Genomic DNA, 23971 nt, shown 5'->3' with positions numbered 1-23971 from the left:
ATCTTCCAGCTCATTTAGTCAAGCGTCAAGACCATCCTTCCCATCTTCGCGAAATTTTTCTCTGCTGTCTACACTACCGTATTAGGCTCAATCCTCATAAATGTGTCTTTTGCGTTGAATCAGGCCGACTACTCGGGTTTATCATCTCCCAAGAGGGCATCCGTCTGGACCCCCTCAAAGTCGAAGCTATTTTGAACCTTCCTCCCCCTGCTTCTTTGCAGCAGTTGCAGAGTTTGCAGGGTAAAGCGAATTTCTTAAGACGATTCATTCCGAATTATGCCGAGGTGGCTAAGGGTTTCACACGGTTATTGAAGCGAGACACACCCTTCCGTTGGGATGCTATCGCTCAGGAGTCTTTCGAGCGACTCAAGGGCCTCCTTGTCTCTGCTCCATTATTGCGACCTCCGAACTACCACCGTGATTATACTCTGTATCTAGCCACCGTCGATACCACTATCAGCATGGTTCTCATGCAATACGATGATGATGGCAATGAGCATGTCATATATTATCTCAGCTGCAACCTCCTGGATACGGAAACTCGATACGCTTATGTCGAGAAGTTGGCATTGGCCGCTGTTTGTGCTGTCCAATGTTTCCGGCATTATATCATGTTGCGCACCACGACCGTGATTTCTGACTGCAACCCGACGACGTACATTTTGTCACGTCAGTTGCTGGGGGGAAAATACTCAAAATGGATCGTAATCCTCCAAGATTTTGACTTGGAATTTACTACTGCCAAGTCTAAGAAGTCTCTGGTCTTTGCTGAGTTACTCTGTTCATTGCCATCTCCTTCTGCACCCTCTCTTTCAGAGGATCATATCCTGGACGAAACTCTTTTTCTGATCAGCACCCTCGATCCCTGGTACGGGGATATTATAGTTTATTTACAAACGTCCTCTTTCCGCCCCGCTGTATCCAAATATGCTCGACGGTGGATCCGCCATCAATCTCAACCCTATAGTATCATAGGGGACACCCTGTACCGTATCAACGTTAACTTCGTTCTCCGCCGATGTCTTACCCTCAAGGAAGCTGAGAGGGTCCTGAATGACTGCCACTCTAGCGCCTGTGGTGGCCACATGTCCGGATACGCCACAGCTCAAAAAATCCTTCGCGCTGGTTATTTCTGGCCATCGATTTTTAAGGATTGCATTCTTGCTATCTGCTCATGTCATGCATGCCAGATTTACCAGCGGAAGATGCGTGCGCCACCAGCCCCGCTGCACCCTGTAGTGACCGTAGGCCCTTTTGCAAAATGGGGCATTGATTATACAACCTGTAAGCCTCGCTCGGCCGGGGGGCATGGGTTTATCATCGTTGCCGTCGATTACTTTACAAAATGGGCCGAGGCGATGCCCACATTGAATGAAGACGGTCATACAGCGGCGCAGTTTCTGTTCAATCATGTTATTTCGCAGTTCGGAGTTCCACAGGCCATCGTCACAGATCACGGAAAGCATTTCCGTAATCACATGATGACCGAGATGACAACCCAACTAGGCTTACGGCATGATAGTTCAACCCCGTAATATCCTCAGTCTAACGGCTAGGTTGAAGCCGTCAACAAGATTTTGGTTACGATGCTTCAATGTACTATTGACATGCATAAGTCTAATTGGCATCTGATGTTGTTTCCCACTTTGTGGGCCTACCGAACCTCTGTGAAGGATGCCACCGGTTTCACTCCATTTCAACTAGTTTACGGACTGGAGGCTACCCTTCCTATAGAATGTGAAATTCCTTCGTTGAAAATAGCCGTCGAGTTTCTTCCCAACACGACTCCGGTAGAGGAATGGCTTCTTTATCTAGAACGGTTAGACGAGACCCGTCGCTTAGCCTCTTTAGCCATTGAAGCTCAAAAGAAGAGAGTCAAAACTCATTTTGACCATACCATTCATCCTCGTTCCTTTGTTGAGGGAGATCTAGTCCTGCTATACGACCAAGCAAATGACAAGCTGGGGGCAGGCAAACTCGAGCCCATGTGGCTAGGCCCTTACATTGTAAAGAGAGTGTTGCAAAAAGGGGCATACGAGCTAGTTGACTATGAAGGTAATCCTCTTGATAAGCCCCGTAATGGGCTATACTTGAAAAAGTACTATGCATGATACATGCGCTTTGATTTGTACATGCGTGTGTGTGTGTGTGAGTTTTCATATTTTCGGTTTGGTGTGAAAGCGTGATTGCCCTTTATTGTGTCTTTTTGCTTCTTGTGTAGATGTCAGGTGCACCTTACATTGGTTTCACTGATGGTGCCTGCCGCAGCACTCGTAATTTGTCCTCTGCGGCGTGGGTGATCTACGATCCTCACGGTGAGTTGATAGATCTTCAAGGTGTGTGTTTAGGCTGTACTACAAACAATGTTGCTGAATATAGCGTTGTTATTGAATTATTAGCCGAGGCAATTAATCTCGGTATTCGTACATTGCTTGTTAACCTAGACTCTCAACTTGTCGTCCATCAGCCCAATGGGCGTTATTCCGTCAGAGACCGTCACATTTTAAGGTTGTACTTACGTGTTAAGTTGTTAGAAAGGAATTTTGATTTTATCACATATCAGCATATTCCAAGACGATTAAACACATTATCTGATGCATTAGCTAATCATGTATTAGATATACATTTGCGTAATTTATAATCAAAACATTATACAAGCAAGCACATAAAAGCACAATAATAAACCATAGGCATATGTATATATATATGTGTGTCACAAAGTTTTGCACAGCGTGCATTACATAAGTCCAAAAAATAATTCATGTTCATCCTGATACATCCTCGGACAACATGTCCCTCAAAAAATATGCATGAAGAAAGCCGAGAAGTCTAATCGTGGTGGTGCTCATGATAGCACGTCACCGCGCGCACCAAGCATCTCAACAGACGATGGATGAGGGACGGCACCCCCACTGTGTGCCTCTGGTATGCAAAAGGCACCTCCGCCAATCTCGCGTAGCCTGGAATCACTTGGGTAAGTCCCTCGAGATTCTGCACCAGCTCTTCCCCCACGGCACCCCTTGCCTGAGGATCAGCTGCAGGTTGGCCCCTTTGCACTATAGGAGACAAGCCGGCTGGTCGCTCTGGGACCACATCTGCATATACATACAATTGTCATCAGAACATGCATGTATTGACAAAAAAATGAAAATACATAAAAACATCAAAGAAGAGAAGATCATACCTAACTCCTCTTCCCACTTCTCTCCCTCTGGCAGTGGGAGGTCTGGATCCCCCATGAAGTTGGTTCCCGCGTATGGCCAATCCTCTACCACGATCAGCTGGCGGCGAAGCCATATGAAGAACTCGGCCGCCAAGACATTTGCTGCCCCCCCCTCCTCTGGGCATCAATGCTGCCCATCGATCCATCCTAGGCTCTCGTGGTAATGGGTCCGCTACTATAGCTCCCTGGTACTGGAAGAGGGGTAATCGTTCCAAGAAAAACGACACCACAATCGAGCCATACCTGAACTGTTTCACTCCCCTGCGCTTACACTTTGTAAGCTGCCTTTTGATATTTGTAGTCACCGCTGTAGCCCAGTCAAAAATGGTGGGGCTGAGGCATTCTGTCGCTAGTAACAGATGATTCTTGCTTGCCTCATGGGGCGCCTGTACCCCAGCTGCACGTGTGATGGTGAATAGTATCACCTTAAGAACCAAATCATGGATGGTGGCGATATCCACCTTGGCACTGTTTTTCCCAAATTGTGCCTCTAGACACACTCGGGCCTTCACTTCACCTATTTTTTCTCCGGAAGGCCTCCTTTTGGTCAAAATGGGGCTCGCCCCTCTCCGTGACAGCCCAGTAATGAAGTACACATCAAATACATCCAGCTCTAAGGTCTGATCCCGTAATTGAAATACTTGGTCATCAACATCCCAAGCATCCACTATGAACTGTAAAAGCTCCGGTTGAGCTTGAAGATAAGAGGTGAGGAAGAATTTCTTGAGACTACAGTCTCTTAGAGCATTCATACATACCTCATCTGCTATGGCCAAGGCATATACAACATCATGCTCCCGTTCTTTCCATTCCACCACCATTTTTGCTTGTTTCCTGCACACACAAGGATGAATAGATCATTATTGAAACCCCAGTAGGCTTACAAACCAGAAAAATTTCGAAAATGATGGGAAAATTCAAGTAAAAAGTTAGGTCGCACGGTTGGCGTGACACCTTTGGGCAAATCACCCCATTGGCGCGGAACCGTGCCGGATACCCGCGCCAATGGGGCGCAACCCTAAATTTTAAAATCCCCCTTGCGGAGGCTCAATTAAAGAACAAAATGCATAAAAAGAGTATGGAAATGGAGCTAAAGGAAGTGCCTCTTACCTGGAACTGACGGAATCTCAAATGGTTTCCCGGATTGGCGGTAATCGCTGCTCGAAGTTTGCACCCCAAATGGACCACTACTACTATGCAAGAGGTAAAAAGTAAAAGTAATTTTATTTTTTACATTTTCACCATATTTATAGACTTTTTGACTTGTAATTAGGTTTACAAAGTGGTTTTTTGAGTATTTTAATATACTTTTGGTCGAAAATGGATTTTACGCTTGCTTCCAATGCTATGACACGTCCTTTTTGCAACTTCGATGGTGAAGCGAGTTGTATTTTATACTTTTTTCAGACTCAGTAAATACACGAAAAAGTCACTATGGAGTCATCTTGCAGCTCTTTTCTGACTCGCCAAAAATGAAAAGATTGTCGAGTTACCCCTATTGACTCGTTAAAAGTAAATAAGAGGCAGTCGTCTTTAAACCCTTTTCCGACCGTGTAAAAACGAAAAGATCGTCGGACCCTTGTCGTTTCTGGTTCGTTAATGGTTACGAAATGACGTGATGTTGATCACTTTTCTACTTTTTCGGATCGATGTCACTATAAATGAAAAGTACTCCTCGATCGTAATGGTCGAGCGGTTCTTTCGAGCATTGTTTTATACTTTTTCGGGCTCGGGAGACACAACTTTACGAAAAAGGACCCCCCTGGAGTTCTCTTTTCTGCTGTCTTTTCAGACTCTCTAAATAGGAAAAGACACCGAGTTCTTCCTTTGTCAGACTCGTTAAAACTTAATGACATCGGGTTCCGTCGAAATGACGCTCACAAGCATATGCTATCCCCGTCAAGCTTGTCAAAAATAACTGGGGTACTCGCTAGAAATGGTGGGGAAAATGGACCCATAATTATTGTCGTGTCGGCAGTATGTCGCTCTTGAACATGGGACTAGTCTGCATTTGTGTCTGGGTGGGAACATCTCATCTTGTTTTTACACTTGCCTCCATGGGTTTGGGTTATCCTATTTGACCTCTCATCTGCTCATTGCCTCGTCACCATGACCTCTACTCATTTGATGTCAAATACTACCACGTCCACTGTCGTGCCGCCGATATGTTCAAGAGACGTTGGCCTCTGCAGCAGTACAACCTCCTCTGATACCTCACATAATTTTGATTCACCACAACATTCTTCCTCTGTCTCGTGTCACTGATGTGGGAAACACTATGGCCCACCTTTGATCAAGGTCACTTCCTGTCGACTTCAGCTCATTCTCCAGGAAGCTGATCTAGAGACTCCCTTTCGGTGCCTTGGAGCCTGCATGCCTCAATGGCAGGTTCTTCATGTTCGACGAGAGGTCTTCATCATTAGCCTCCGATCGAATGATTCTACGGGTGTTCGACGCCAGCTCATTGATTCGCACGCCGTAGATTGTACCTATAGTACCTTGAGGGCCATTGTCATTATTGGTGGTGCCTCTTCAAATTCTCGTACCAACCGCTTAACTCGTAGATATCTGACTTGGTTATGCACACAATACACACCACTTAATTGCATGTCAAGTAGAAAGGAATCTAAATGAACATGAAGATGAAGAATGTGATGAGCAAGGACATCAACTAACAAACCTATCAATGCATCATATTTAGTCTAATTATTGGTGGCAGATCCAATGCACATGCCGTTTGAAAGGACTAACATATGAAAGGAGGTGAAAATGGCCCAGGCTACCGAGGCTAGATTCCTAGAGAAGCGACTCGTACCGTCGATGTGAACAATATATAGCATGGATGATGGACCCATTTGAAAGGTGCAAAAGACAACGAATGAGATGATGCAATATACCTAACTTCATGGCAAAAATAAACACATGTAAATCAAAGGGATGTGCTATGAGCAAAATTTCTTGAGGTAGAGTGCATTGGGAGAATTAGGAAGAAAATGGCCTTCAGAATCCTACAAAGAGCTGCCCCCTTTCTTAAGTGTAAGGGTAATTAGGGGTAGACATAACTTCCTTGATGTCCTCATCAGACCGGAAGATGGGCGAATGGGAAGAAGACTGACTACATGATGCGGTGGCGTTACTTGGTGCATAAACCTGAGAAATAAGGTTCACATATGCATCATCTGGAATTGTAGACAACAAGCTACTAGGTGGAGGATCTATGGATGTTGATACATGGGATTTTGTCGAAAGAGGTTCGATAGAAGAGTGCAAAGAAACCCCAGAAATGTTTTCCTACAATGAACTCAAGGATGATGACAAGGAAAGGATATGGCCTGTGGTGTTGTCATCTTGACATTTGGGGAGGGATCACGATGGTGGGACCAGAGTAACCCTATTCTGGTTGACTAGGGGTACCAGAATCCACGAGAAGAGGAGTAGATGATCCACTATGAGTGGCCTCGCATTCGGGAAGTGCCCTAAGGTAATCATGAAATTCATCGAGATGAGGGAAACAGTGGGAATATTGACCATGATGATCACATAGTGCATAAGGCTGATTTGTGTGCAACGTTTTGAGTTTCTTGGGTGGACCCAAAAAGTTAACATGGACTTTAGGGATATTTGACTCAAGGAATGCTTCATGAACCAAAGGTTTAGTTTGAGGAAGTTTAGGACAATTATTGGTGGCGTACCCAACAACTTTACAAAAAGTACACGAGGGTGACGACTTTGGGGCATACCCAACAACTTTACCAAAAGTACACGAGGGTGACGACTTTGGGGCATACCCAACAACTTTACAAAAAGTACACGAGGGTGATGAATTTGGGGCCTTAGGAGCTAGAGGAGCTTTGGGAGCCTTGTTCTTAGGTTCTTTCCTCTTAGATTTGTGCCCCTGTTTGGATGCTTTCATAATAGAAGCAGATTCCTGTTGAGATTGTGATGGAATTGAAGTAGCGGTAAGGGTCGTAGGAACCAGTTGAACCAGGGTCAAAGCATGAAGGTCTTAGCTGACCCGGTAGAATGCTTGTACGGGGATCGATGTACCATACTGGGATCCCTAGAGTCATGTTAGGAAGGACCAATGAATCCATGATAGGGATAGAAAATACTCCTGGAGGGGGGAATAAGAAAGGTATCTGGCTTGCAGGATAATCTCGTGGCGGAACAACTCCTAGATGGTTGAGACCTCAAAGAATAGTTCCTGATGGAAACATAGGAGAGGCACCGACAAACGGAGGAGGTCCTAGGAGGGTGGATCTAGAGGGCTTAGCTAGAATGACAAAAACAGGGTGCTAAGGAGCTGGCTATTAATCGGATGTACCAGACTGCTTAAGAGCGGCCCATGACTTTTGTAACGTGCAAACACTCATAGTGTTAGGCTCTGAGATGAGAGGGGGAGGACGAGGGAAAGCACCCAACAATGAGAAATCTTTATAGACATCAGGTGAAACATCGGTAAGAGGAGTTGAAGACTACTTATCTGACATTGATGAGATAATGAACTTAGGGGAGGTCACAGATGCCAGCTCGTAGTAAGTCAACTAATCAATGGTAACAATCTTCCCTTCAAGGGGGGAACCACATCTTGCAGAACACTTCACACGCAATGACTGACATGGAATATGTGTAACTACGACCTAAGAGAATGTTGTAATCCAAAGGGGCATCAATGACTTCAATGTCGACATCTACAGTCTTGCTCGCAAGGGTCACTGGATAGTTGCGGTACATGCCAAGAGGATGAGAGGAGTGTCCATCCCAAGCACACAAAGTGATGGTGGAGGGGGACAACTCAGGTGAATTGAGTTGTTTCCAAATGATAGCAGACATCACACAGGTGGATGCACCTTCGTCAATAATGCATCGAGAGATGATGGCATTACAGACTCTGACTGGTATCTAGAAAGCAACAGATGAAGGCAATGGGGGATGTTTTGATGTATCAATTGGGGAGACAATCAAATTATCATCAGAAGGATCTACTACACCCAAGGCAATTAGTAAATCTTTATTTTGAGATGGGCACAATAGGAGCAATTCCAACATCGACATGGTAGTAGGTGATTGTGCCAAGTCGAGTATACTATATGTATGGGAAAATCAGTTAGAAGTCGCATTACGACGTAAAGGTCCCTTTGGGATCTTGGGAATGGCCTCAAATTTAGTTGAGGGATCTATAACGGACCATTTGGTGTCGTAAGAGGCTCATCAGTTGCTTTGGTTTTGGACTCAGTGGTAGACGAAGTTGATGGCTTGTCATATTGATGCGACTGAGTTTGCAGGTTGATATAAAAGGGATTAGCCTCATCAGAGTTCATCATAAGGATCTAGTAGTCATTAGGACCAGAAGGTTTGGGGGGATGGGCTAACTGACATGGTTGAGGTTGAGCAACAATAAATCATTTTTTCGGGAAAGGACTTGTGAGCACTGCCGATTAAGACGGAACAGGATTCTGAGGTGATTGATAACCTCTAGAAGCTGCTTGAGCTTCCCACATTTGTGGTATCTAGGGTAAGAGAAGAAACTCATGTTTATAATGTCCATGTACACCACAACATGCACAAAGATTATTCATATGAATAGCCTTGTTTTGCTTGGGCTGGATAACTTGTTGCTGGTTTTTAGTGTTAGGATGGTTCCCCTAGGGTTCACTAGGTTGATTACCTTGATTACCACGGTTACCCTGATTACCCTTCCCCTTATTATTTTTCTTCGAATCTTTGGTATTGGTAGCAATCTGTTGTGCAAACACTTGACCCTGAGGGGGTGTGTTATCGGGAAAACTAGTGTCCATTCACAGCTGCTAGTCCCACTAAGACGGGTAGCTATCCTATAAAAAAAAAACTAAAGTTACTTATGTTTTCCTTTCTGAGAGATAGATGAGAGAGAAGCAGAGAGTACCAACCTCAGTCTTTCACTTGGATCCTTGCTTGTTTCCTCCCTCCTTTGATAGAGCTTTTCCACTCCTTCTTTACTTGTCCCGCTTCAAATAACACCTGTAGAGTCAAAGAAGCATAATACCATCAAAGCATAGAAATCTATAACCATAAACAATATAGGATCAGATGTATATTAACCATACAAATGCATATATCAATACAAGATGCAGAGATATACAAGAATATGGAGGGAAACTCAAATATATTTATTGATAGAAGTAGTAGAAGAGAGGATTACAACCCATTGGTCTGACCCAGTGCCATCCTCCCAGCATGAAAGCCCTCTTCACCTCATGAAAATCTAGATCACCCAACAATACAATGTTGCACAGAGAAACCAACAACACTTCCTTACAAAATACAAAATTCCCGCCCCTGGATCTCTAGGATGAGGGATCCATATATAGATATTTACAGGTGGGTGAGTCAGCTTCTGGGATTTTTATTAGTTTCATCTCTCTGATAGTTCTTGGTTCCACTTGGAGATTTAATGATCTCTTACTCATCCCTGGGCGAATTCAGAGAGGAAAGTGTTAAATGGGTAGTTTCTAGAAGATTCTCTGGGTTTCCACCTAGCCAACTGCCTCTGCCATTTGTCTGCTCTCGCTCATCGCACCCTACAGAAGGGATTTTCAGTATGCATCGCACCTTTTTCATGTGGTAGGTGAGATGCATCGCACTCTTAGCACTGAGCAGTCTGTATGGTCCAGTTTTGACTAGTTCTGAGTAGTTTTCCAGGGAGAACTTCTGGGAGATGATGTAATTAGATGACCTTGATCCCTTAGGGTATGAAACAACACTTTTAGGGGCTTAGAATCCCTTGTTTTATGGACATATGCAATTGGTGTTGCAATGCCAAATATGTCTATAACAGTTTCCCCCTAAAGCATGAGGTCATTGTTATTTGTGGAGCATGATTGTTCAGAGGTCTTTGTTTTAGCCGGATGTATACCCCAGGAAGTTTGTACACCCCTCCATGTGGGGGGGTGCGGGGGGGACTTGTCCCCCTCGTGGGGGTCCATGGGGGCCGATCGCCCCCGGCTGGGGGGTCCGAGGGCCACCGGTCCCCTGGCGGGGGCTCGGGGGCAGCGCCGTCAAAGCTAAAAATAGATGTAAAATTGCCTTGAAAAAGTATAGTAATTTCTAGTCAATCTGGGCCATTCATTAGGTGTATGATCTGACAGTAGAACTTATGTTTAGTTTAGGGTTTTTTTCCCTAGAACACAACCCCTCTCTTTGTATGAGGGCATTGTATTTGACGCTGAGATATAGATGTGTATTCTGTGAGCGAGAAATAGAGAGGTGAGACTGTGAGAGAAAACAGAGGATATTACAGCGGATCTGCTGTAGGTTGTGTCTCTTCATTTTGCTGGATAATAGAAAGGAAGGACTGGCTGTTCAGGGTGGATGTAGCCCAAAATGGGTGAACCACGTATATCTGTGCCTCTCTTGTTTTATGTGTTTTCTGTGTTTATATTTCTGCAATATTTTATGTGTTCCATTGCTCCGTAATATATAATTTTATTACAACTAGTATCAAAGCCGAAGCTCTATTTGGATGACAAACTCGTAGGAAAGAAGGATTCCTCATTCAAGTGGGAGAAATGGCGGAAGATGGTAAGTTTAGGGTCGAGAAATTTAATGGCCAAAACTTCTCGCTATGGAAGATGCAGATGGAAGATTATCTCTAACAGAAAGGTATGTACCTACCATTGAGCGGAAAAACAAAGAAGCCAACGGGTATGACAAATAAAGAATGGAACCTTCTCAATAGAAAGGCACTCGGAACAATACAGTTGTGCCTCGCTGTGTCAGTTTCCTTCAACAGTTGCCTTCAACATTTCGAAGGAAACAACGACGAAGGGTTTGATTCAGGCACTGTCGAAACTATATGAAAAACCCTCAGCCTCAAACAAGGTATTTCTTATGAAACAGTTATTTAATATGAAGATTTCGGAAGGTGGATCTATTGCAGATCACTTAAATGATTTTAATACAGTTACAAGTCAGTTAAGTTCTGCAGGGGTAAACTTTGAAGATGAAGTTAGAGCTTTGTTATTCTTGTGCTCATTACCAGAAAGTTGGAATGGTTTAGTAATGGCTGTTAGTAACTCTGTCTCTGGATCTAGTACTTTAAAGTTTGATGATGTTGTCAGTGTTATCCTTAGCGAGGAAATGCGATGGAAAAGCTCCGGTGAGACATCGGGCAATGCTTTGAGTGTAGAGTCTAGGGGAAGAAAAATGGAAAGAGGAAAGAGCTCAAGATATCGCAGTAAATCAAGGAAAGACACATCCAATTCTAGATCAGGGATAGTGTGTTGGAAATGCGGAAAGAAAGGACACCTAAAGAAAGACTGTAGATCTCGGAAGGGAAAAGAAGGAGATGCACAGCAAGAAAACGATCATGAAGCAAATGTGACAGGTGAGGTGTTACAAGATGCTTTGATTCTTTCTTTTGAAAATATCATTGATTCCTGGGTGGTAGATTCAGGGGCCTCATTCCATGCTACACCTGATAAGAAATACTTTCATGAGTATGTTCAAGGAGATTTTGGACAAGTTCGTTTGGGTGACGATAAACCCTGTAAAATTGCTAGAATGGGTAAGGTTCTTGTAAAACAACAGAATTGAAACCAATGGCTACTAAAGGAGGTAAGGCATGTTCCAGATCTAAGGAAAAATCTGATTTCAACAAGGCAGTTAGGCGGTGAAGGTTGTGTGACAACTTTCATAGATAAAGCTTGGAAGGTCACCAAAGGAGCCCTGGTAATAGCAAAAGGCGAAAAGGTTGGTACATTGTATTTATGAAATGGTATTTCTAACTCTGTTAATGCTTTAACTTCCAAAGGAGAAGATGCAGCATTATGGCATCATAGGCTCGGACACATGAGTGAAAAGGGAATGAAGATTCTTCACTCAAGGAATTTGTTGCTGGGTTTGAAGAATGTTGATTTGGACTTCTGTGAGAATTGCATTTATGGAAAACAGAAGAGAGTCAGATTTCTCAGAGTTGGGAAAGAAAAGAAGAGCGAAAAATTAGAGCTTGTGCATACAGATGTATGGGGACCTGCTCAAGTATCATCTCTCGGTGGCTCTCGTTATTATGTTACTTTTATTGATGATGCAACTAGAAAAAGTTGGATTTATTGTATTAAGAATAAATTTGATGTATTTGATACTTTCAAGAAATGGAAAGCTTTGGTTGAGATTGAGATAGGAAAGAAATTGAAGTGTCTTAGATCAGACAATGGAGGTGAATATTGCAACAAAGAGTTTGATAGGTACTATTCAGAGCATGGAATTCGTAGAGAGAAGACAGTTCCAAGAACACCACAAGAAAATGGTGTGTCAGAAAGGATGAACAAAACAATCATGGAGCGTGCAAGGTGCATGAGATTGCATGCAGGATTGCCTTTACAGTTTTGGGCAGATGCTGTAGATACTGTTGTTTATCTAATAAACAGAGGGCCTTCAAGTTACTTAGATGGTGGTGTTCCAGAGGAAGCATGGACATGAAAAAAGGTAAACTACTCCTTTTTAAAGCCTTTTGGTTGTGAGGCCTTTGTCCATATTGATAAAGAAAATAGAACAAAGCTTGAGGCAAAGTCAAAGAAATGTACCTTTATTGGATATGGTGTTAATGATTTTGGTTATCGCTTATATGATTACGAAAATCACAAAATAATTAGGAGCAGAGATGTAATATTCAATGAAAAGGTCTTGTATAAGAATCAGTTGCAGGAAAAGAAGCAAGAAAAACAAAACAAGGAATATGCAGTTCTTGACGAAATCACTGAAAAAGTAAAGGTGACTGAAAATAATAATAATCAACAACCACAACAACAGTACCCACCACAACAGCAACAGGCGCCCCAAACACCTGAAAGTGGTGTTAGAAGATCTACTAGGATAAGTAGACCCCCTGAACGATACTCTCCTTCATTATATTATTTATTGTTGATTGATTCTGGTGAACCCGAATGTTATGAAGAAGCAATGTAGGTTGAAAGCAGGAAGAAGTGGGAGGCAGCCATGGAAGAAGAGATGGACTCCTTAATGCATAACCAGACTTGGGACTTAGTCAGGTTGCCTGCAGGAAAAACTACATTGAAGAATAAATGGGTTTACAGGCTGAAGGAAGAAGATGGAGGAAAACAGAGGTACAAAGCTAGACTTGTGGTGAAGGGGTTTGCACAGAAGAAAGGTATTGGTTTTGATGAAATATTTTCTCCTGTTGTTAAAATGACTTCAATCAGAACTATTTTAAGTCTAGTAGCAGCTGAAGATTTGCATCTTGAGCAGTTAGATGTAAAGACAACCTTTCTCCATGGGGATTTGGAGGAAGATATATATATGCAGCAGCCACAAGGATATGAAGTTAAAGGGAAGGAGAAACTAGTGTGCAGGTTGAAGAAGAGCTTGTATGGCTTAAAACAAGCTCCAAGGCAGTGGTATCTAAAATTTGACAAGTTTATGTCTGAACAAGGTTATACTAGATGTCACTCTGATCATTGTGTTTATCTGAAAAAGAAAAATTATGGTAGCTATATTATATTGTTATTATATGCAAATGACATGCTTGTTGCAGGGTCTAACATGCAAGAAATAAATGTGCTCAAAAGAAAATTGGCAAATTCATTTGCAATGAAGGATTTGGGAGCTGCAAAGCAAATCCTTAGTATGAGAATCACTAGAGACAAGAAAAATCGCAAATTAACATTGTCTCAGAATGAGTACATACAAAAGGTGTTGAAAAGATTTAATATGCACAATGCAAAACCAGTTAGTACACCTTTTGCTAGCCATTTAGAACTTAGTAAGGAAATGTGCCCAAAGACCCAAGAAGACATGGATTATATGTCTAAATTTCCATATGCATCAGCGGTTGGAAGCTTAATGTATGCAATGGTCTGCACAAGGTTTGATATTGCACATGCAGTGGGAGTTGTAAGCAAGTACATGAAAAATCCAGGAAAGGAACATTCGATGGCAGTGAAATGGATTCTCAGATATTTGAAAGGTACCACAAATCAAGCATTATGCTTTGGTGGTTCAAACATTTCTCTACAGGGATATGTTGATGCAGATATGGTAGGTGACAGAGATAACAGGAGGAGCACTACAGGATATGTATTTACTATTGGTGGAACAACTGTTAGTTGGGTTTCAAAAATCCAAAGTGTTGTTGTGCTTTCAACAACAGAAGTAGAATATGTTGCTGCTACAGAGGCTAGTAAAGAAATGATTTGGTTACAAGGGTTTGTGGGTGAATTGGGTAAGGAGCATGATATGGGCACGTTATATAGTGATAGCCAAAGTGCCATTCATCTTGCAAAGAAATCAGCATCTCATTCCAGGACTAAACACATACAGCTCAAGTACCATTTCATACGATCATTGTTGAAAGATGGAGAGTTGAAGTTGGAAAAGATTCACACTAGCCAGAATCTTGCAGACATGCTAACAAAAGTTGTAACCAGGGAGAAACTGAGAACATGCTCAGTTTCAATTGGTCTTCAAGGATGACGATGAAGATGAGAAATAGCCAGGTCCAAAGAGGAGTCATTGTCTAGCAAATGAAGTAGTGGTGGAGTTGCTACAATCATTCTCCAAGTGGGAGATTGTTGTGTGTGGAGCATGATTGTTCAGAGGTCTTTGTTTCAATCGGATGTATACCACAGGAAGTTTGTACACACCTCCACGCGGGGGGGTGTGGGGGGGGACTTTTCCCCCCTGTGGGGGTTCTTGGGGGCCGATCCCCCTTGGCTGGGGGTTCGGGGGCCAGCAGTCCCCCGTGGGGGCTCTGGGGCAGTGCCTCCGAAGCTAAAAATAGACGTAAAATTTCCTTGTAAAAGTATTGTAATTTCTAATCAATCTGGGTCGTTCATTAGGTGGATGATATGACGGTAGAACTTATGTTTAGTTTAGGTTTTTTTTTTCCCTAGAAGGCAACCCCTCTCTTTGTATGAGGGCATTGTATTTGAGGCTGAGATATAGATGTGTATCCGGTGAGTGAGAAATAGAGAGGTGAGACTGTGAGAGAAAACAAAGGATATTATAGCGGATTTGTTGTAGGTTGTGTCTCTTCATTTTGCTGGATAATAGAAAGGAAGGACTAGCTGTTGGGGGTGGACGTAGGGCAAACTGTGTGAACCACATATATCTCTGTCTCTCTTGTTTTATGTGTTTTCTGTGTTTATATTTCTACAATATTTTATGTGTTCCATTGCTCTGTAATATATAATTTTATAACAGTCGTAAATCTTTTGATGTTGGGTGAAATGCTTTATCATGAGGATCCAAGGTTTTTCGAACTGGAAGGTGACCTGTAATAAGATACAATACAATACATTATCTTCATAGTATTTTCATGATCTAGCTGAGGTGGGCATTCCCATGCTCAACTTTATAAATTCATTTTCATGTACATAGGACAAACAATCGTCTGTATGGTAAACTGATGATTATGGTAGAGCCATCATCCCTTAGCTTGGATGATTATCTGTGCAGCTATGATGTACATTTGATGTCTTTATTTTCCTGAATATATTGCAGCCCAGATGGATGAAACTAGATCCGGGGTCTTCAAACTCGTTCAATCTTCTCCCGAAGTACAAGTTGATCCATGTGAAAATATGTTCTGAAGTCGAACATGGAAAGACATCGCCTGATTACCAGCCAATGATGTAAGCTGTTAACAGGCACGAGAGGAGTCACCGATAATGATAATGACCCTCAAGGTACTGCAGTACAATTCACATGGTGTGAATACATGAGTCGATGTCGAACACCACACAGAATATTTCGGTCGAAGGCCATTGATGTAAACCTATTGCCGGAAGTTAGAAACTTGCCATTGAGGCATGCAAGCTTCAAAGTACTGAAAGGGTTGTTCCTAAGTCAAATTCTTGGATAATGAGTTGATGTCGACAAGAAGTGACCCGTCGTAGGAGGGCCTTAATGAATCCCACATCTATGACATGAAATGGAGTAAATGATTTTGTGGAGGTGAAAACGATCTGATGATACAAGGTTCAGGGTGGCGGTCATGAAAGAATGAAGCATGAATGTATTGTAGCAGATGAGACATAAGCTGGGTTGGTGAATTCTCTGAGACACTTCTCTTAAACATATCGGTGACACTGAAATGGATTGGTAGCTTTAACCCCAAAAATGGATGGTACGAAGGACCAATGGTGATGTGACCGGTGAATGGAATAAGCCAACCCGACTCAATCATGGTGATGGAGTGAAAGTGTCATGTTCAAGAGCGACTTTCCACCAATAAAGTTTCTTTAAGTTTTCTTCCCAATTTTTCCCGAGTCATGGCTGACCAGTACCTCTTTATTTTTGTCAAGCTTGAGGAGGATAACATATTCTTGTTCTATAATTTTCCCTTCGAGCAAACCTGTTGCTATGTTTTAATGAGCCTAGCGATAGTGAAACTCGCTCTTGTCTGCATGGACAAGTTTGTCGCTATTGTTTTAATGAGTTTAACGACAAAGATAACTCGGTCCTTTTCAATTTTAGAGAGTCTAAAAAGAGACGGAAAGGCAACTCCAGTATTCCTTTCTCGTAATATAATCCCTTAAGTATGAAAAAGTATAAAAGAATACGAAAGGGATGACTTTTCGATAGTTTTAATGAGCCAAACAAGACAAGAGCTCGATCTTTTTGTGCAATCATCCCTCAAGTCCAAAAAGATTAAAATCTAGAGGAGAGATGGCACTTCCAATGACTTTAACGAGCTGGAAAGGCCAATTTCTCGACAATCTTTTCATATTTTACGAGTTAGGTGAAAAGAGCTTAAAGGAGACTCGTTCTTTTGAGGAATGAGTGATGTTTTCAGATAGCAGTTGGTTCTAGGTAAGGTTTGGAACTTTTAAATCATGGCAGTGTCAAGAAGGTGGCTAATAGAATCACTCGTCGTAGATGTTCCTCAAAAGGGGTAAACAATCAAATGGAGGCATATGATCAGCTAAAAAGAGTGGAGGTGATGGTAAGAGCACAACCAAGGTTCAAAAGTTGATAATTATGTGATCGCAATGGTTATTTACCAAAGGTGGGTTAATTTTTTAATGAGCTTAAACTCTGGTGGAACATATGCTCTTTGCTAGGTTTATTTTTTAACGAGCTTGAACTTCGCGTAAAACTGCTCGTGCCAATCGTAAAATAAGGATGTCTAATTGATAGGTTCATTTTTTAGGGAGCTTGCCCCATTCGAAACTTTGCTCCGGATCCTTTATTATGCAAGCTAGCAGTGACCCACCTACGAGGTTAAAGGGTTGAGAGCCTACAAACTACGAAAATAAAAGGTCGCTTTTCACTTGCATGAAAAAGGTTTGCATGCTCCCAGGTATAAAGAAAAGTAGAGTTTCCAGGTTACCATATGAAAGTTCTTGCATTTGCAAGATTGCTCCATCCACATTTGCAAACAAAACACTTCCTTGGCTCTGTCCATCGAAATAGACAAAGGTAAATGTTGGGATACATCCACTCACATAACTTTGACGAGGGAATCTTATTCCAGTCTAATCCCATTTTCCTAAACAGACGGGTGTCTCAGACTAGTCATATATCCTCCGCAGAAACCTACCCTATACCTAAAGTTTTTCTGCCGATGCAGACCAGGGTGCATGCCCCCTGGGTTTCAGTCACAATCACCGAATCACTCGCGCTCATTAGGTGGATGGACTGGAGATTGATGAGACATTCATTGCGTAAAAGGACCAGTTAGGGATGGCATTTGACTAACAGTTGTGTTTGAACCAGGGAATGAACGCTGGTCAACTAGGTGGACCAGTTTGCCTTCATGCGGAAAACACATCACTCGAAAGAGCGAGGAAACAATAGCTCCCATGCTATAAATGTAGTCACACCCAAGGAGTAGATTTTAATCTAAAGGTCCTTGGACTACCATCATGTTTAGATGAATGGTTTTCCTTCTCAAAGTTATAGGCATATTTGGAAGGATCCAAGTGATGGCGAACCAAGTGCTTTCCAAGTAGTTGAGGAAAGGATGCTCACAGAAGCCCCTTCATCTATGATAGTACCGACCATGATCATTCTGTAAGCTTGTACTATGATTCGGAATGGTACGTTATATGGCAGGCGGGGTTTGCCTAGTAGATTCCAATTGAAGGAAACGACTAGATTTCTTGGAGGAGGGACCGAATAAACGGCCGAGTAAATATCTGAAGAACTTCCTTCCTATGGTAAAGGAACGGGTAGATTGCTCCCATGTTCATCGAATTCTGTGTTAACAAAAGGAAGTTGAACGGTGTTGTCCTCATTCTCTTTGGTGATGGTATCATCTGAAGGTGGACCTTCTAAAGACAAGACTGGGTGAACTGCCATCTCGACCTGTTGACTTTGGTCCGGTGTGGACTCAAAGTGTTTATATTCAATGATAGGTGCTTCAACCAGCAACGAAGGTGTGTTAGTTTGATTTTTCAACTAGCGATGGACTAAGCAAGAATTTTTTGTATCCAGGAGGAAGTCGCTGTGGTGAAGCAGGACAGTTGTCCAAGACTCTTTTAGCTTCGTCTAGGAAGGGACAACAGTGGAGGGCATGATCGCCTTCACACAGTCTACAAGGAAATTTAGGTCTTCCTTTCTGTCCATTGACTTCATTTTCACTAGTTGATGGTGTACTCTCAACATGATCATTAGACGTTGACTAAACCGGATTGTGCAAGCGGGGAGACTAGTCCCTTAAGATCCGTGGGATGCAAGGAAAATCTCGATGATAGTGGTCCCCTTTGCAAATGACACATGGAGATTTAGGTTTTGATGACGCAGTGTGTGGATTTTCTCCAGATGATGCATGGTTGCGCCCTTTCACCATTGGCTTCTTCTGCTTCTCCTTCCCTTTCTTCTTCTTCTCAGTTACCTGGTTTTTAGTTTCACTAGCTTCACCAAGTGAAAAGGAAGAAGGAGAGGGAGAAACAAATGAAGTAGAAGGTTGGGGGGTAACTCTAGTATCATCTGGTTGCTGATTTGATTGCTCAAGAATCATGGTGTTTCAAACAACAGAGGTCGAGAAAAGCCATATTGGCAGGCCAATTGTAAGCCCTTGAAGGGACAATGTAGCCATAAGGGATGCACCAACATCTCCCCAAGAGGAGAAGGGACTAGGATTCCCCCCAAGGGGAAATCATTGAGTGGTGGACTCCATTTTCTCAACCTAAGACAAACGAGGGAACAACGACGTTATTCTGATTAAAATAAATTTTATGATGCTTTGACACAACTTGCTTTTTCAATTTTTAAGAGTCGAGAAAAAGCTAAAGATGACTCTAGTCACCTTCGATTTTTAATGAGATTGAAGTGACAAGCACTCAGATGGACCTTTTCTTTTAAGGAGTCTAAAAAGGAATGAAAGTGACTACTCTAGAAATCTAGATAGAGGGATTACCAAACCAATCGCAAAACTGCAGAATACTTTTTATGGTACAGCAGTCAATCTTCTCGAATGCTGTGTTCAGTGCATTGCGATCGATAGGGCGGTAGACACAACTTCCTAAGGATAAAGGCTATAGCCTATTGTGGTTTCCCAATATATATGCAATGGTACATGGGAGCATAAGTCCGTACTGGCACTTGTCGTCTCAAAGAGGAAGAATCACCCAACCTATGATGAAAGCGATAGTTACCAGGCTTTAGGACGCCAGAATATGTCTCTATACTAGACTTCTAGATGTTGTGCGTTAGGTTCCAAAGCATTTTTTATGTTCATTGAAATTTATTTTACAGTTGATCTTTCTTAATAATTTTTCCTTTAAGGTTCACCGCGTGATGTAGATATACAATTCCTAAATATGCAATCTAAGATGATAAACATTCGTTTACTTTCTTTTTGCAATGAAAATCGTAGCTACTAAGGAAAGAGAAGTAAAATCCTTTCAACATAGAGCAGAGAGCACACACGAAGATGCACTGTCTTAAATCAATTCCTGGATGCAGTCTAAATGAAAATGCACATGCATGTATTTGTTTTCCACTTTCTTAATGTGTGAATGACAAAATGAATGCTAAGTACAGATCTGAACTATTTTTCTTTTGAAGCGACAGTACTAACAATTTTATTTTCAAAAAAAAAAAGGAAGACTAAGATGACACTTTGCAATTTCGAATCCAAAAAACAAAAGGAATACTAAGATGACACTTTACGATTTCAAATTCAAAAAATGAAAGGAATACCACTTTGCAATTTCGAATTCAAAAAATGAAAGGAAGGCTAAGGCGACACTTTCGGATTTCGAATTTGAAAAACGAAAGGAGACCAGGAGCGACACTTTCAATTTCAATTTGAAAACTGCTTTCGACACTTGAAATACTATTAATTCAAATCAAATACAATGGAAAAAATGTAATCTACTATCAAAAGAGGAAAACGCTTTTCTTTCACTGAAAACAACACTTGCAACACTGTCAAATCAAAAGAAGACAGTTCAATTAAGCTACTATTTGAAAAGGAGAACTGTAAAAGAAGAAAAATACATAAAAAAATTCACAATTCTTTATCAATGGAGGTTGAATAATGCAAAGGAAGGGAGTTTAAATAGTGATATACTAATCACAGACAACAAAAACTACTGAATAAAGCTGAAGACAGTGAAGAGAAAACAAAAATATGGAGGCAGAAATAGTCTTACCTAATCATCAGACCTGTAACATAGGGAAACAGGGATGCATCCCACCTACAGCAAACGGGAGGTGCAATGCATCTAGACTGCCAACGAGAGACAGTGCAATGGTCTAGGGACAAGACTGAGCTTGGTTTGTTCTCACAGTTTGGAGCTAAGTTCAGGGGTTTAAGCTGAGCTAATGATAGATAGTAAACACAAACCATAGGGGCTGATCTAATGAGGTTACTTGAGCTACCACTAGGGCACTTAGGATGTTTGCAAGTCAGTTGTTCAATTCATAAACAAACCCGGAGATTGACTGAAGCAATGTTGATCTACTTTGTACTTGCATAGAAAATGCAGTTCGAAGGCTAGTTGGCTTAACTTCAGGCTCCGTCTATTATTTATAAAGAAAACAGGTATAAACAAGAAAATAAGCTATTCACTCCCTAGTGGAGTCTCCATTTTGTTATTGGGAAAACTAGTGTCCATTCAGAGCTGCTAGTCCCACTAAGACGGGTAGCTATTTTAGAAACAAACAAACTAAAGTTACTTGTGTTTTCCTTTATGAGAGATAGATGAGAGAGAAGCAGAGAGTACCAACCTCAGTCTTTCGCTTGGCTCCTTGCTTGTTTCCTCCCTCCTTTGATAGAGCTTCGCCACTCCTTTACATGTACCACTTCAAAGAACACCTGTAGAGTCAAAGCAGCATAATACCATCAAAGCATAGAGATCTATAACCATAAAAAATATAGGATCAGATGTATATTAACCATACAAATGCATATATCAATACAAGATTTAGAGATATACAAGAATATGGACGAAAATTCAAATAGCTTTATTGATAGAAGTAGTAGAAGAGAGGATTACAACCCATTGGGCTTACCTAGTGCCATCCTCCCAGCATGAAAGCCCTCTTCACCTCATGAAAAGCTAGATCACCCAACAATACAATGTTGCACAGAGAAACCAACAACACTTCCTTACAAAATACAAAATTCCTGCCCCTGGATATCTAGGATGAGGGATCCATATATAGATATTTGCAGGTGGGTGAGTCAGCTTCTAAGATTTGATTAGTGTCATCTCTCTGATAGTTCTTGGTTCCACTTGGAGATTTCATGATCTCTTACTCATCCCTGGGCGAATTCAGAGAGGCAAGTGTCAAATGGGCAGTTTCTAGAAGATTCTCTGGGTTTCCACCTAGCCAACTTCCTCTGCCATTTGTCTACTCTCGCTCATCACACCCTACAGAAGGGATTTTCAGTATGCATCACACTTTTTGCATGTGGCAGGTGAGATGCATCGCACCCTTAGCACTGAGTAGTCTGTATGGTCTAGTTTTGACGCGTTCTGAGTAGTTTTTCAGGGAGAACTTCTGAGAGATGATGTAATCAGCTGACCTTGCTCCTTTAGGGTATCAAACAACACTTTTAGGGGCTTAGAATCCCTTGGTTTATGTACATATGCGATTGGAGTTGCAGTGCCCAAATATGTCTATAACAGGGTGGTGGCTGCTAGGGCTGAGGATGCATGGGAGGCTGCAGCGCTGATGCTTGAGGGGCTGGAGCACTCGATTGTGCATAAGAATTTGGTAGATAGGTTGGGGTCTTGAAAAAAAGTTGCTAGCAGGCGGGGCATAAGTATTGGAGGAACTGGTGCCCCACTGCGGATAGCCATAACTTTGTTGAGTATATGGCGAAGGGTGTGAAAGGGTTCGAATGATAGCATCAACTACTTGAGATGCCCTTGGTGCATTGGCACTTCCAAGATGGGGAAGGTCTGGAATGATGGTATAGACATAACCAGATTGCGAATAAATCGGGTCATATCTCAGAGCAGTTTGGAGAGATTCTTCCTCGGTCTAACGAAAATGGGATGCAAAATCTTTTCAAATGGGTGCTGAAAGGCTCCTAAGAAACCAATCCAGATAGACATGATCATTGAAAGGGGGGGCATGACATGTGCTCCTCCTTCGATGTTATGCCCTAACATGGTCAGAAAGGCGAGTGGAAGAGGACCAATAGAATGAGGTCAATAGCTTCGTACCAATGTCATACCAGAGAGGTAACTTAAAATATCAAAGGAACTCTTTAGAATGCATCACAAAAATGGAATGAGATGCGACAGGTTGGTCTACATACTACTTTTCAGCATCTCCAGTGAGCGTGTGTTGGAATAGCTGATGATGAATGGAGTCATCGGTAATGGAGTTGGATGAACACCACATGTGGAAGGATCAAACATGGTTGGTAGGATCCTCTCCAGCATTACCCTCAAACTTCGGGATGTCCGAGGGAAGCATAGTCATCATAGAATGCCAACCAGCGTCGTGGTGTATGGGGTCATTTATTAACTGGCTAAAATCTAGTAGACTTAACCCAGCCATAAAAGGGAGCATGGGGGCTGCCAGAACGGTTCTTGAGACTGTTCCATAGGATGTGACCACTAGGATAGAACTGGATCCAACACCAGGTTATGTTCCTGCACCAACTGTGGGTCCAGACATGGTGATGATATGCAGCTAAGGAGGTTCAGAATCAGATGAGGAATCATAATGACCAAGAGAAGAGTAGGTATGGGGACTTGGAGGGCTATGAACTCGATCTGAATGAGGAGGGGTAATGTGCTGGAGTGGAAACTGGGGGTGAAGGCCTAATAGTATTCACGACAAATGCCTTGGTGGCGTAATGGTGGAAAGACACACGTGACACATAAATGGTGAAGGGAGATCAATAATATTCCTTCATCTTGATGAAGGGAGATAAATTTATTATGTTAAGGCTTGGCTTGGCGGTGTATACCAAGCGCCCTTCGCTTAAGGTGTGATTGTGTGTGTGAGTGTAATTATTGATTAAGGCCAAATAATGTTTGTAAAAAAGAAAAAAGATTGCTGAAAATAAATTGAAATTAACAATAGAAAATGAACAACAAAACAATTAACTAAACCCCACCCAAACTGGATTTGCAAACACTGTGCTGGTTGGTGGCTACATTGAAGGAAAATACACTCAAAAGGTTAAGAGATCTGAATGTCAGTGTGACTGGGATCAAGTGACACTAAGCTACTGGAAAGTGGTTGTTATCGGGAAATCTAGTGTCCACTCAGAGCTGCTAGTACCACTAAGACTGGTAGCTGTCTTAGAAACAAACAAACTAAAACTACTTTCGA

Source organism: Pinus tabuliformis, chromosome 5_2 (genome assembly GCF_031772625.1).
Source record: "Pinus tabuliformis cultivar Carrire ecotype Pingquan chromosome 5_2, CPIR1, whole genome shotgun sequence".
Lineage (NCBI taxonomy): Eukaryota > Viridiplantae > Streptophyta > Pinopsida > Pinales > Pinaceae > Pinus > Pinus tabuliformis.
This window is presented reverse-complemented; position numbering follows the sequence as displayed.